Source organism: Paroedura picta, chromosome 5 (assembly GCF_049243985.1).
Source record: "Paroedura picta isolate Pp20150507F chromosome 5, Ppicta_v3.0, whole genome shotgun sequence".
Lineage (NCBI taxonomy): Eukaryota > Metazoa > Chordata > Lepidosauria > Squamata > Gekkonidae > Paroedura > Paroedura picta.
In genome coordinates, this window is record NC_135373.1 from 97202447 (window position 1) to 97215285 (window position 12839).

Consider the following 12839-nt stretch of genomic DNA (forward strand, 5'->3'; position numbering starts at 1 on the left):
TTGAAGCATCCTTTTGTTTACATTTTACAGGTAAATTAGACCTGCATGGTCTCTAGAATTCTGTGTTTTGAACTACCATGTAACTTCACAGCCTCTAAACTACTTCTGAACAGCAAATTACTGACAAACAGCTGTTAATCTGTAAATGACTGATTCATAGAGCCATTGTATATATATTTACACTGACCGGAGTTGACTTCCTTTAGTGGCTTTTGCTGTGTTGGACTGGTCTTCTGTATGCTGGGATATATGTTCTGATTCGTTGTTGTTGTTCAACCAGATTTTCATATGCTACACAATAGTAAGACCTGATACTCGGTGGCATTCACTGTCGGCAGTAGTAATTGACTGTGTATAAGATGCTATCTCAGTGACCTGCAGACACTTTTCAGCAATTGAAATATTTCCTCATAATCCACCAGAATTGTTTTAAATCCACCTAATAATGACTGTAGCACATGAGCATGTATGTATTCCTGATAGGAATCAGAACACAGTTGACTACCAGCAAGCTAGTGTTTAAAACTGTGCTCACAAGGCAAGGCTTGACTCTTTACTCCTCATTTCTGTCAGAATACTGAAGGATATTGTGTCACTTCATGCTGCTTTCCCACACAGTTCTGCTTTTTCTTCTATAAGGATAGAGGAAGGGGGAGACTATATTGCTTCTTGCCATCAGTTTTCCAAAAGGTTGCTAAAGCAATGTGTAGGAAGTAAATATGTAAGGCAGGAAAATGGATTTAAATCATCAAAAGATTCCAAGGATGGCAGACAAAAGGCTCCATTCATTTCCATGCCCACATCCTTACCTAGGGCTGACTTTCAAAAGTAAGGGGTTCGTTTGGAGTGGTGTGGTTGTCACATGTCAGTTCCTGAGTGCCTTTGCAGGATGCCCATTTTAAGGTGACATAGAGCTAGCAACTTCAGAGGCTGAAAAGCAAAGCATGGGAGAAAGCTGGCAGATAGAAGCTTTGGATGTGAAGATCAGGATTAGGAAGAGTCCCCTCAGAACAACTGATGCCAAAGAGAATGATAGTTGGTAGTGCTGTAACATGACCGAAAACAAAATTAGTGTGTTGAGTAGTATGGTTTTAACAGCCAGGCCCGTAGCCATGGTGGTGCACAATGGGCAGGATCCCACCAATCCGTACTAGGGATTGTTGTGAAATCTGTAACAAGTCTTCAGCCAATGACAGAGGGCATTTCTTTCATTCCTCCCATCTCCTTCCCAGGCTTTGCCAATGAGGGAGATATTCTCCTTCCCTCCTACTACACTTTGCCAATAAGAGAATGTTAAATGCTTGGGGAAGTTGAAATCTTTGCAAAATGAAGGAATCAATGTCCAATGGCTAATATATTATCAATCAGTATCAGATTAAAGAAAATAAGATTATAGAAAGATTAAATAAAATAATTAATAATGAAGATGGAGTTTTAAGCGATAAGATGCATTTGAAAAGATAATTATCAAACAAAAGGATCATTTATTACAGTTATTGCTTCGGTTTAAAACAGAAAAAGAACAAGTGAAAAAATGTATGACTAAATGAATGCACAATTTTAATAAACAAATACTGATGTACTAACAGGAATGATTATGGGGAAAAGAAATAAAATCCATAGCCAGCCAGATGCTAAGATAAAATTGAAATAAAGGTTTTTTTATATGATAAACTACCCCAAAGAACATCAAGAAAGATTTTTAAAATATCAAGGAAAATATTGGAAATGTCAAAAAATAGATGGAATTTTATATCATATGCAAAAAAGGGGGAAATTGGAAAGAAATACACGGGAAAACACAGAATATAGTAAAAAATTCCCCGTGGAAATCAAGAATATTTTATTAGGAATGATGATGATGATGATGTTATCCGTTCAGTCGTGTCCGACCCTCGGCGATTCTATAGGAAAGTTTTTGCCATGCGTTTCTGTCAATGACTGCTTCTTTTAGTTGGTTCATGTTCATCCCTGTATCGGCTTTGATCATGTTGAGTCAGCGGATCCTTTGGTGACGAGTTTGATCACATGATGTTTCCAAAGTAAGTGAGCTTTAGCCATAATATCTTGCCTTCTAATGACATAGTTGGTTTGCTCCTCTCTAAAACTGTCTTGTGGTAACTTTGGCTGTCCATGGATTATTGCCTAATAAACTACCAAACGTGTTTGAAGAAATATTTGAATATATGGTGACAGCAGCTAGAGTTATTTACATAGCAGAATGGAAATCTGATGTCTGTCCAATTTTATAAGAACAGAATAATAAACTGAGTATGTAATAAAGGTAAAACAAATATCTTACATAAAAAACAGATCACTTTCCAAGTTTGAGGGAAAATGGAAAGTTTACTAAGGAAGCAGGAGAATGAGAAGCAATGTAAAATAGTCAGTGTAGTAATTTGTTGAAGCAGAATGAGAATGACATTTGAACATAAATATATAAAGAATTTTAATAGGAAAAATAATTTTAACACCTCTTTAATGTGAGATATATAATGGATTTTTATATATCAGTCATAGTTAATATCCGAGTAGGTGTGTAACCTGAGACATAGTGATGATGAAAATAATAATATCGAGACAAAATATAGTAGCAAAATAGACTGTAACAACTGAAGCAAGAATTGCTGTAGAGATTATGAGGAGGATGTTGGGGAGAACCTTTTTCTTTTGCTTGTTAGTTTAATATATTATGTAGTACAAGGTAATTTTTGAATAATTGTATTTTCTGTATCCTTTTTCTATCTCTATTATATTCCTTTTTTCAAAATAAAGTTTTTAAAGATTATTTTTTTAAAGGTTGTTGGGATCAGAGGGAGTGGGTAGTGGCAGCAGCCTCTGTATTCTGCCTTTCACAAATGGAGTTGTGACTATTTTACAGTGTGTCTTGGTGCCCATGCATCTATTTTGGCCCTTGAAAACACTTGGGTCAAGAGGAAAAAGTTCTGTACCACATGTTCAGAGTTGATCAGGGAATCACAACATCTAAAAATCATTATTAAATGATGATAATAAATTGGTGCTAGCAATAATTTTGCCATCTCTTTTAACTGGGCTCACTTAGGGGTGGGGGAATCAATTGCTGTATCTGTAGAGAGGACCATCCTCAACTTATAATTTAACTAGTAATCAAGCCCGCTGTATGAAAAATACAGCGGGTGCTAGGTTAGGGAGCCCCCGGCAGTCGCACGCAGCGAAGCGCCTCTCGCCGCGTCAGGCCGCCGGCCAGGGGAGCCCCCGGCAGTCGCGCGGGCGCTAGGTAAAGGAGTCCCCGGCAGTTGTGTGCAGCGCGGCTGGCAAGGGCTCCCTTGGCTGGCGGCCTGACACGTCGGAGGCGCTTTGTGCCTCCCGACGCGTCAGGCCGCCAGCAAGGGAGCAACTGCGAGCTGCGCGGAGTGCGGCTCTCAGTTGCTCCCTTGTTGGCAGGGCGGGAATCGGCTGCACCCTGATTGGCCCTATTCCAACTTGGACAGCCGGACACGTTCCACCCCCCAGGCTGTTTCACAAATATATAGAGGAACGATGGATAAGGATAAATGTATTGGGTGCTATTACTATATATGGTTATGTCAACCCACTCTCCCCTCCCCAAATGGACAATGGGTCTGGAGGGGGTCAAAATGGGTAGAGTCCTGGTCATAACAATCCTTGCTGCAGCATAGGATGCTGGGCCATTTTTGGTGTACGGGGTGGGAGGTGATGGAACGTGGTGTCACATCCAGTGGGAGTGTCTGGGTGATGTCCCTTCTGGTAACATGTGATTTCTGGGTGCATGGCAGGGAGGTGTGGTCTGCTGACATCACATCCAGGATTTCCTGAAGCTTGAAAAATGTTTCAGGGGTTTTCTCAACAGTAAAAAATTGAGAAAGGCGGCCAGAGAATCCCTCCTCTGAAGTAGCCTTATTCTCCAGGGGAAATGATCTCTCCAGTCTGACAATCACTTGTAATTATGGAAGAACTCCAAACTCCACCTGGAGGTCGGCAACCATATTGCATTCCAACCTGCATTCTCATATATTCCTACAGCAAGTTATGTGGAGCTAAATCAGAACAGCTTTTGAGGGGGTGGGGAAAGCATCCATTTTCTCCAGGGGAACTAATCTCCAGCTGGAGAGAAGATGAAGCTGCTGTTTGCCATGCACCCATATTACCAATGCACCAATGATAGAGGAAGGCTTTGGCCACCTGTTCTTTGATGCATTCATGTACTGTGGTGCCTGGGGCTGCTGCAGGTGGCAGCCTGTCCTGCATCGCTGGCCTGTATCTTGGGCACCTCTCTCTCTCCGCCCAGTTTATGCCCAAGATGGAGGGCCTAGGCAATCACCTAAGTATACCTAGTGGCTTTTCGGTGCTTTTAATTGCAGAGATAACTGAGACAAGTGTTCCCTACCAGCTCTGAAACTAAATGAGGGCCATTTCGCACGGCTTCAAAGTAGCACAATGGTTGCTATTTGGAAACGCTACTAATTTGCCATAACCCACGACGTCGTAGACAATCTGTAACAATCCTGAAACCAATCAGCAAAAAGCGCTTCGTTGTGGCGCTTTCAGGGGAATCCAGAAAAGTGGATTCACCCTCCGGATAGCGATACACTCCTGCAACCAATCTGCAACAGTAGCGCTAAAGACCTGTGCGTTACCATTGTTGCTGGTTCTTCAAAGTCCCTCCCCCTGGCTCTCTCCTCCAAACTTCCGGCGAAGCGATCGCCATTTTTTTTTCTCCGAGCGAGCGGGGATAAACGCACCGGCGAGCCTTTCTGTTTAGAGGCTTCCCTGGCTTCAGTCCTTCACCTTTAGTCACTAAGCACAAAGCACTGAAAAGCCCGTTTGCTGAAATAAAGTCCCTTTATTTTTTACAAATAAATTCAGCCGAAAATCGGGCCCGTGAGAGGGGGGGGGATTTTTTTTTTATCACTCGAGGCAGCGTGCCAACGATCATACAATCAAACGACAGCTCACATTAGGCAGCTGGATGGGTCTCTCCGTAGCAACGAATCTACCTAGATTCGTTGCTATGGGTCGTTTTTTTTTTTTTAAACCTTTCTTAAAGGGAAAGGGGCTGTTTGGGAGCATGCTAACGGCTGCCCATTGGCTGCTTGACGGCCAGGGGCGGGACGAGCTTGGCAATAGCGCTTCCTTTCTAGCGATTTCTGCCGAGACCGGAAGCCTGTGGGAAACGCTAAAAAACGCAACTGATTCCACTACAAAGGCAGGTATGCATAACGACGAATTCCACTATTTTAAATGGCGATTTTTCATTCCGCAAACAATTTGCAACAAAGATCCCTGTGCGAAAAGGCCCTGAATGTATACATTTTAAAACTGATACTGTATTTTTCAAAAGATTCTCACTACTTTTTAAAATTCTCAAGCAGAAATTGCTGAATTTGTATTTTTTAAGATCAGGTATACCCTACAAATATATATTCATTCCTCCCTTCTGACTATCCTTCTTCTAGTCATAATGTGGACAACCAAGTACCTTCACAGAATAGTAAATAGGTTTCGAAGTGTGATTTGGTTTGTTTTCTAGAGTCTTGGGGCTCTGCATAAATACCACATGGAAAATTGCCAGGGAAACGAATCCATAAGTCCCATTTATTAGCAACATTTACTCCCAGGAAAGCATTCTTAAGTTGAAACCATAGAATACTAGGATTTGCAAAAAGCAACCATTAATGTTAAAGGATTGTAAGAAAGTAGATGGAGGGATTCTTTAAAAGAGAGAATTGTGGGTAGCACTTATTTACATGTATGCACTCATAATACAACAGATTTCCATTGATTACATTCCTCAGAATCCCTGGAAATACTGGTACTAGGAAGCTTGATAATATTATCATTTACCTGCTCCAGAAATGTTTCAATCAGAGGATGATGTATTTGACTGCGCAGTACAGCATCTATACAATGCTACAATGCAGATTTTGGTGGTGTTATAATACTCATAATAAAAATTAGACATTAAGAAGGTGCTACAGTGCAACTTCAGTTTGATTCTTCAACAACCTCCACAATATGCAGGGAGTTTTCAGACTTAGAATAAATGGTAGTTCATTCCCAAGGAAATCTCCAAACTTCTTAAAGGATCCCCAATTTCTTTGGGGAATAATGACTTTTCCCCAACAAAGTAATTGACATTTAGATTGATAGCTTTACTGCATCTTAGTATGATGGATGCAGAAGGAGATGTACCAACAGCAAGGGACATGCGTCAGAACTGGCACGCACTGACTAGGAAGAAGTGTGCAAGCATTTTATCCCAATATAGAAAAGTAATGCATCTCCCTCTGTGTTGCTTGTGGTAACTTTGGCAGTCCATGGAACAATGGTAATTGCTTGTTACTGTGGAAACTAAACCTCCCGAAATATCACTAATGAGCCAGCAGGGTTGGGGGAGAAACACAAGTATGCAATCTACGGAAAACAGTCAGGGCAACTGCATAAAAGAGACAGAAAAGGACTAGTTAGTTTGAATGATGCAGAAAACCATTACAGGCTTTAGCTCTTTTGTCTGGATGTTGTAATGGAGTCAAAGAAATGTTTTTCAAATATTTCTTGTATCCATGAATGTACTTCTGCTTCTCAGCTTCACCTGGGAATGTATGGCATACACTTAAGATCTGCCAATGAACTGAAGGTATGGCCAGCGTACCATACACTGTGGACACAAGATTAGCATCTATTAGGAACAGATTCAAATGGGTAGCCGTGTTGGTCTGAAGTTGGTCTTAAAGGTGCTACTGGACTCTGATTCTATTCTATTAGGAACAGTCAATCTTGACTCTAATTTTACAGAATGTCTTCCCTAACAAAGCTCACTTTAGCCCTTTTGATTCCACCTTTTCTGAAGCAGACAAAAATGTCCTTGCTCCCTCAGGTCTATGATTCCTCTGATGGTCAGCACTGATAATCAAAAGTAAAATCTTACCACTGTCCCAAACTCTCCCCACCCATTCATTTAGTTGGTTTATTTAATATGCAAGTTAGACCCTGGGCCATTCCGCACAAGGACCAATGTTGCCAATTGCTTTCACAAAGCGGGAACGCTATTTTAAATAGTGGAATCTCGGCGTTCCACATACCTTCATTTGTAGTGGAATCCAGTAGCGTTTCATTCGTTCCCCACAGGTTTCCGGTCTCGCAGGAATGGCTAGAAAGGAAGCGATTTTTTTCTGTGCCTGTTCTCGCCCCTGGCCGTCATTCAAACGGAACAGCCAATGGGCGGTTGTTATCATGCTCCCGAAAAGTCCCTTTCCCTTTAAGCACGATTAAAAAAAAATAAAAAACACAGTTGCAACGAATATATTTTGATTCGTTGCAATAGAGAGACACATCTAGCTGACATGTGAGCTGGCAATTCATCGTTACCACGCTCCCCCGAGTGGAAAAAAAATCCCCCCCCTGCACGGGCGCGATTTTTGGCCGAAATTAAAGGGAACTGGCAAACAGGGGGCTGTGTTGTGTTTGGGGACTTAGGGGAGCTTAAAAGCACTTCTGTGGAGGGACTGTAGCCGGAGAAGCCTCACTGGGTGAATGAAGCCTCATTGGTTCATTGCTTTCCCCGCTCCGAGGGAAAAAAATGGGACTTTGTTGCAACCGCTACATTGAGAATGCACAGGTCTTTTTCACAAGTGTTTCAGGTTGTTGGCAAGAGTGTAGCAATTTTCTGAGGGTGAATCCACTTTTCCTGATTCCCCGAAAATCAGTACAATGAAGCGATTTTGGTGCTAGTGTTGCAGGAGTGTAGCAGATTGCTCACGACGTCATGCAGAACGCAGTTTTAGTGGCGAAAACAAAATGTAAGACTAGTGCTATATTAAAGTCGTGCGGAATGGCCCCCTGAATTTTTAAAAACTCACAATATGTTTGTTGCATTCAAGCCTAACTCAGATGAGCAGAGAGTCAGTTAAGGAATGACAGCTGGGAACTGGGAGTTGAAGAAGAGACAGTTAAGCACTGATTGTGGACTGGGAAGGAGGCTAAGAGAGTGAGTGGATCAAAGAGGAACCTCATTCAAGTCAAAAAGAGAAATACCTTCTAGTAAAGAGAAGTGAGTCCTACCCAATTAAGCAGGGAAATAGTTTCTAGAATCATAGAATCATAGAGTTGGAAGGGGCCTACAGGCCATCTAGTCCAACCCCCTGCTCAACGCAGGATCAGCCCAAAGCGTCCTAAAGCATCCAAGAAAAGTGTTTATCCAACCTTTGCTTGAAGACTGCCACTGTGGGGGAGCTCACCACCTCCTTAGGCAGCCTAATCCACTGCTGAACCACTTTGACTGTGAAAATTGTTTCCTGATATCTAGCCTATATCGTTGTACTTGTAGTTTAAACCCATTACTGCGCGTCCTTTCCTCTGCAGCCAATGGGAACAGCATCCTGCTCTCCTCCAAATGAAAACCTTTCAAATACTTAAAGAGGAGTGAGCCCCGGTCTGTGTATATGAGAGGATTTGGGGAGCTTGGCTGTATATTCTTGCCTTCTATACTTTGTTTCAATGAAATGCAGAAACACATGGTAGAGACTTTAAGCAAAAACTGAAAATAAAGCCTCTCTACTCAAAGTTTTCAAAACTTTGTTGAATAGCAGAAACACTTACTTGTTGGCAATAAATTATACGGTGTTTGTGTGAATACAAAGTTACCTGGGTTTTATTATTTGTTTACTTCATACTTCCTAAACCTGGTGCAAGGGTTGGTGTGTGACACACACCTCAATACCCCCTGGTCCCCCATCCCAATTTCCCAACAGCAGGGACAAGCCAAGGGACTCAGATCAAGGCAGCCAGCCCCGCTCCTGCTACCCTTGGTGGGTGTGGCAGAACATCAGGCAACAGAACATCAAGCCCCACTCACCCACTTGCCCTGGGTGCAAATCTGGTAGGTACACCACTGTTACCTATTGGCTTGTCTGGCAAAGACTCACTGAGCAGGTCTTATACTGCTATGTGGTTTTACTGCCATTTTCAAATGGTTTGGGGATAATTTAATCAATCAGCCCATGTTACCATTACACTGCAAGACAACTGTGGAACTAAAAACAATGCAGAAGAAAATCACTCTTGGGAATCTGGAGGAAAGTATTTCAGTATTAAAAGAAAGGAAAAGGTTTTTTTTTTTTAACCTGAATTGGAAGAAAATGGAGATGTTGAAGGGAGGATGTTTAGGTAGTTTACATTTACAACTCAGCTAGAATAGATAACAGTTTAAACAAATCTAAGGTGACCAGATTGTCCCACTTTTAGACCAAATTTTTAATCAAGAACCCCACTTTACCAATGTTAAAATCTGGTCACCTTAAACAAACCCCCAAGTTTTTATCCTATCAATCTCTTATTAAGTTTCAAGGTGGAGACCTTTGCCTCTTTAATTCCATTGAATACAATCAGCAAGTCATTTGGAGCAGCCTACCTTGTAGGGCTGGTTGTTGTAAACTGCAAGGTCCTGGTCGTGCTCAGCAGAGACATCCAGTGGCTGCAGAACGGAAACTGCAGTTGATATCAAAAGGCATGCCTGAACTTGTTGTCGATGAGTCGTCAGAGGCTTTTGTTTCAGATAGGAATGCCCATTTCCTTTTGGAACAGGAAAGGAAGAGGGGGTTTTGTTCCCAGTCACTCTGTCTGTCTTTGTCTATCTGTGTTAGAGACAGTCTCTGGCTGCCTCCTCCATCTTGTAGCAGCTTGCTACTTTGTTGCTGCTGAACATGTAGAAAACGTTTGCTCTGTAACTTGGTTAAGTTTATGGAGCCCTGATGACAACTGTTATGTCTGTGGGCATTTGGACACAGATGCAAATGAGGGTTCTCTGATAGCCAAGGAACTGACCAATCAAGGTTGGCTGATCAGTAAGCATGATATATTCGTGAGCAAGTAAACTTTATTATTCTTAAGCCTCTTTTGCCACCGCTTCCAGGCAGGTTTGTAACATCGGGGCAAGTGCAGAAGTTATTGGGGGCCACAGCCAGATCCAAAACATTCTCTGGTAGCAGAGGATAGGATCTGGTGTGGGCATCCATTCCTCTCCCCAAATACTGTAAAACAAATATTGATTTGTTTTTGTTTTACATGACAAATTCATTCAAAAACAGTACTATTTTACATTGCTTTGCATTGTATACTTGGCAAGTAAACACAAACAAATTGCAGTGAGTGATTACAATAAATTCAGTGGAAGTTAGCCCATCTCTGATCTTTTACGCGTTGGAGGTTTCATGCCGGGCTGCAGGCTAGAGTTTTAGTCGTGGCAGGTTGCCCCACCTCTTCCTGCACCCACGTGGGGGGGAGCATTTGGTCTGGTGCACCTCATCTGCTCCCCATTTGTGTTCCTGCATGGGAGCTGGGGTAGTGAAGTTCCCAGTACGTAAACAGTCTCTCTGTATAAAGATAGAGGGAAAAAAGCAGTGTGATGAAATATGAAGCATGATCAAACACCAAAAATAATGTAGTACACCTTGATAACTGGGTTGTATGATAAAAATGAAAAATCAGTATGATAAAAAAGAAAAATGAATGCCTTTCTTCCTTACATGTGAAAACCAATTTTAAAACCATTTGTACTTGGGAACTGTGTACCAAATTGTCTTTGAAAGTAGTTCTGATGCATTACAGTTGACATGTTAAACACAGCCATGCTGCTCAATCCAGTGCAGTGAAGCGGGCAGATTTTTTTCTATTGGCCTAGGGGAGAGCTGGGTTCAAATTCTCACTCCATCATTTTTTAATTATCGTTTATTACATTTTTATACCACCCTCCTGGCAAACCAGCTCAGTGAGTCACTTTGGGTCTTGCAGATTTAAAGATCTCAAAGGGCTGTAGTGGAAGGAAATGGGGGAAACAAAACCATGTTCAACATTCTGAACTCTTCCAATGAAGAGTAGGATGGCTCCTCAAAACAACAAACAGAAGAACAGGAGCCCCCCACCGGAAAATAATTAACCTCTCTCTCTCAACAGGAGAATCTATTAGACCTATCAGCAGTGTTTGACACAGTAGATCATGAGCTCCTAGCTCACCGCCTAGCCAACACCAGAATATGGGGAACGGCTCTCAAATGGCTGAATTCCTTCCTCTGGGGCCATGGACAGATAGGAGAGAGAGAGTATTTAACCAACACCAGCTCACATGTGGAGTCCCACAAGGAGCAGTCCTCTCTCCTATCTTATTTAACATCTTTATGCGCCCCCTAGCTCAGTTGGTGCGGAGGTTTGGGCTGGGCTGCCACCAATATGCGGATGACACCTAGCTCTTCCTTCTGATGGATAACCGCCCTGACTCTCCCCCAGAACCCTTAGCCAGAAGTCTGGAAGCAGTGACAAAATGGATCAAGCAGAGTTGCCTGAAGCTCAAGCCTACAAAGATGGAGGTCCTATGGTTGGATAGGAAGGGACCATGGGGGGAGGTGCATCTGCCCAACCTTGACAGTGTGCAGCTATCAGCAATGCACTCCACCAGGAACCTGGGCGTGATCCTGGATGCTTCCCTGACAATGGAAGCCCAGGTCACAGGTAGCGCGGCTGGCATTCTACCACCTCCGCCAAGTCAAGCTTCTAGTGCCCTACCTGGACCTAGAGCACCTAGCCACAGTGATCCATGTGATGGTCACCTCTAGGTTGGACATCTGCAACTCGCTCTATGCAGGCCTACCCTAATCCTTGATCTGGAAACTACAACTGATGCAGAATGCTGCGGCCAGGATTCTCACTAAAACATCATGGAGATCCCACATCCGGCCGGAGATCCCACAACTTGGCTGGTTCCCAGTTGAATTCTGGATTAATCTTAAGGTTCTGGTAATGACCTTTAAGGCCATATGCGGTTTGGGCCCAATGTATTTGAGACACCGCCTCCCTGCCTATGCCCAAAAAGAGTCTTATGCTCCTCCACCTCCAACTGGCTGCGGATCTCTGGCCCCAGAGAAACACGTCGGGCCTCAACAAGGGCCAGAGCCTTCTCGGTCCTGGCCGCCACCTGGTGGAACGAGATCCCTGAGGAGATCAGAGCCCTGCCCGAACTTCCAGGGCCTGCAGGGCCTGCAAGGGGGAGCTCTTCCACCAGGCATTCGCTTGAGGCCAACCGACTCAGAACACCTGCTGGTCCCCCCAGACACCCCCTCATGACTGAAATAATTAACCTCCAAATGTTACTGTTAATTGTTATTTATATTATAAATATGGTATTGTAATCTTTTGATGCTTTACTGAAAGTTGCTTTGATGTTACAGTCTGTATAACGTTCCATGTAAGTTATAGAATGTTCAGGGTAAACTACTCAGAGCTGCAAAGAAATGGGCAGTATAGAAATCTAAATAAATAAATAAATAAATAAAAATATGAAAAGGAATAATCCACATTGCACCATCCCTCTCAGTACAGCTGGACTATTTCCAAGCATGATTTCTGATATAGCGATAGCCCTTGGTTGTTACAGAGATGTCACTCAGCCATGACAGTGCTCTCCATTTTTCTGTGTGCAGCCTGTGTACCCAGTGTGGGAATAATGTACAGGACAGCACACTCTTCATCTCTTTGACTGGAGAATGACTTACCTTGTCTAAAAGCTCTAGAATCTCCCAGAGTTAGTCATGCATAAGAGAAATATTTTATTTACAAGCCTGCAAGCCCACTGCATCCAGGAATGCAACGGGCGCTAGTGTTGCATGCCCCCAGAGAGGGCCACCAGTGCCCAACCTACCGTAGCAGTTTGCAGTGGAGCTGACAGGTCGATAGGCAGGCGGAGGGCACACGGCGGTTAAGCAGAGTGTTGTGCTGCCGGCTGGCGGTAGCCCTGCTGGCGGGTGAGTGACTGCAGTGCTGCTGGTTGGCCCACAGTGGCTGCTGGT

At 43.1% G+C, this 12839-nt stretch overlaps 1 long non-coding RNA gene across 1 annotated transcript in view; it reads right to left on the reverse strand.

Annotated features, from left to right (window-relative positions):
• Positions 1-9337: 9337 nt before the first annotated feature.
• Positions 9338-12839, reverse strand: part of LOC143838244 (uncharacterized) — a 78525-nt gene continuing 75023 nt past the window's right edge. Inside the window, exon 3 of the long non-coding RNA XR_013231310.1 lies at positions 9338-10373. This is a non-coding gene — a long non-coding RNA (uncharacterized LOC143838244). The remainder of the gene's footprint in view (positions 10374-12839) is intronic.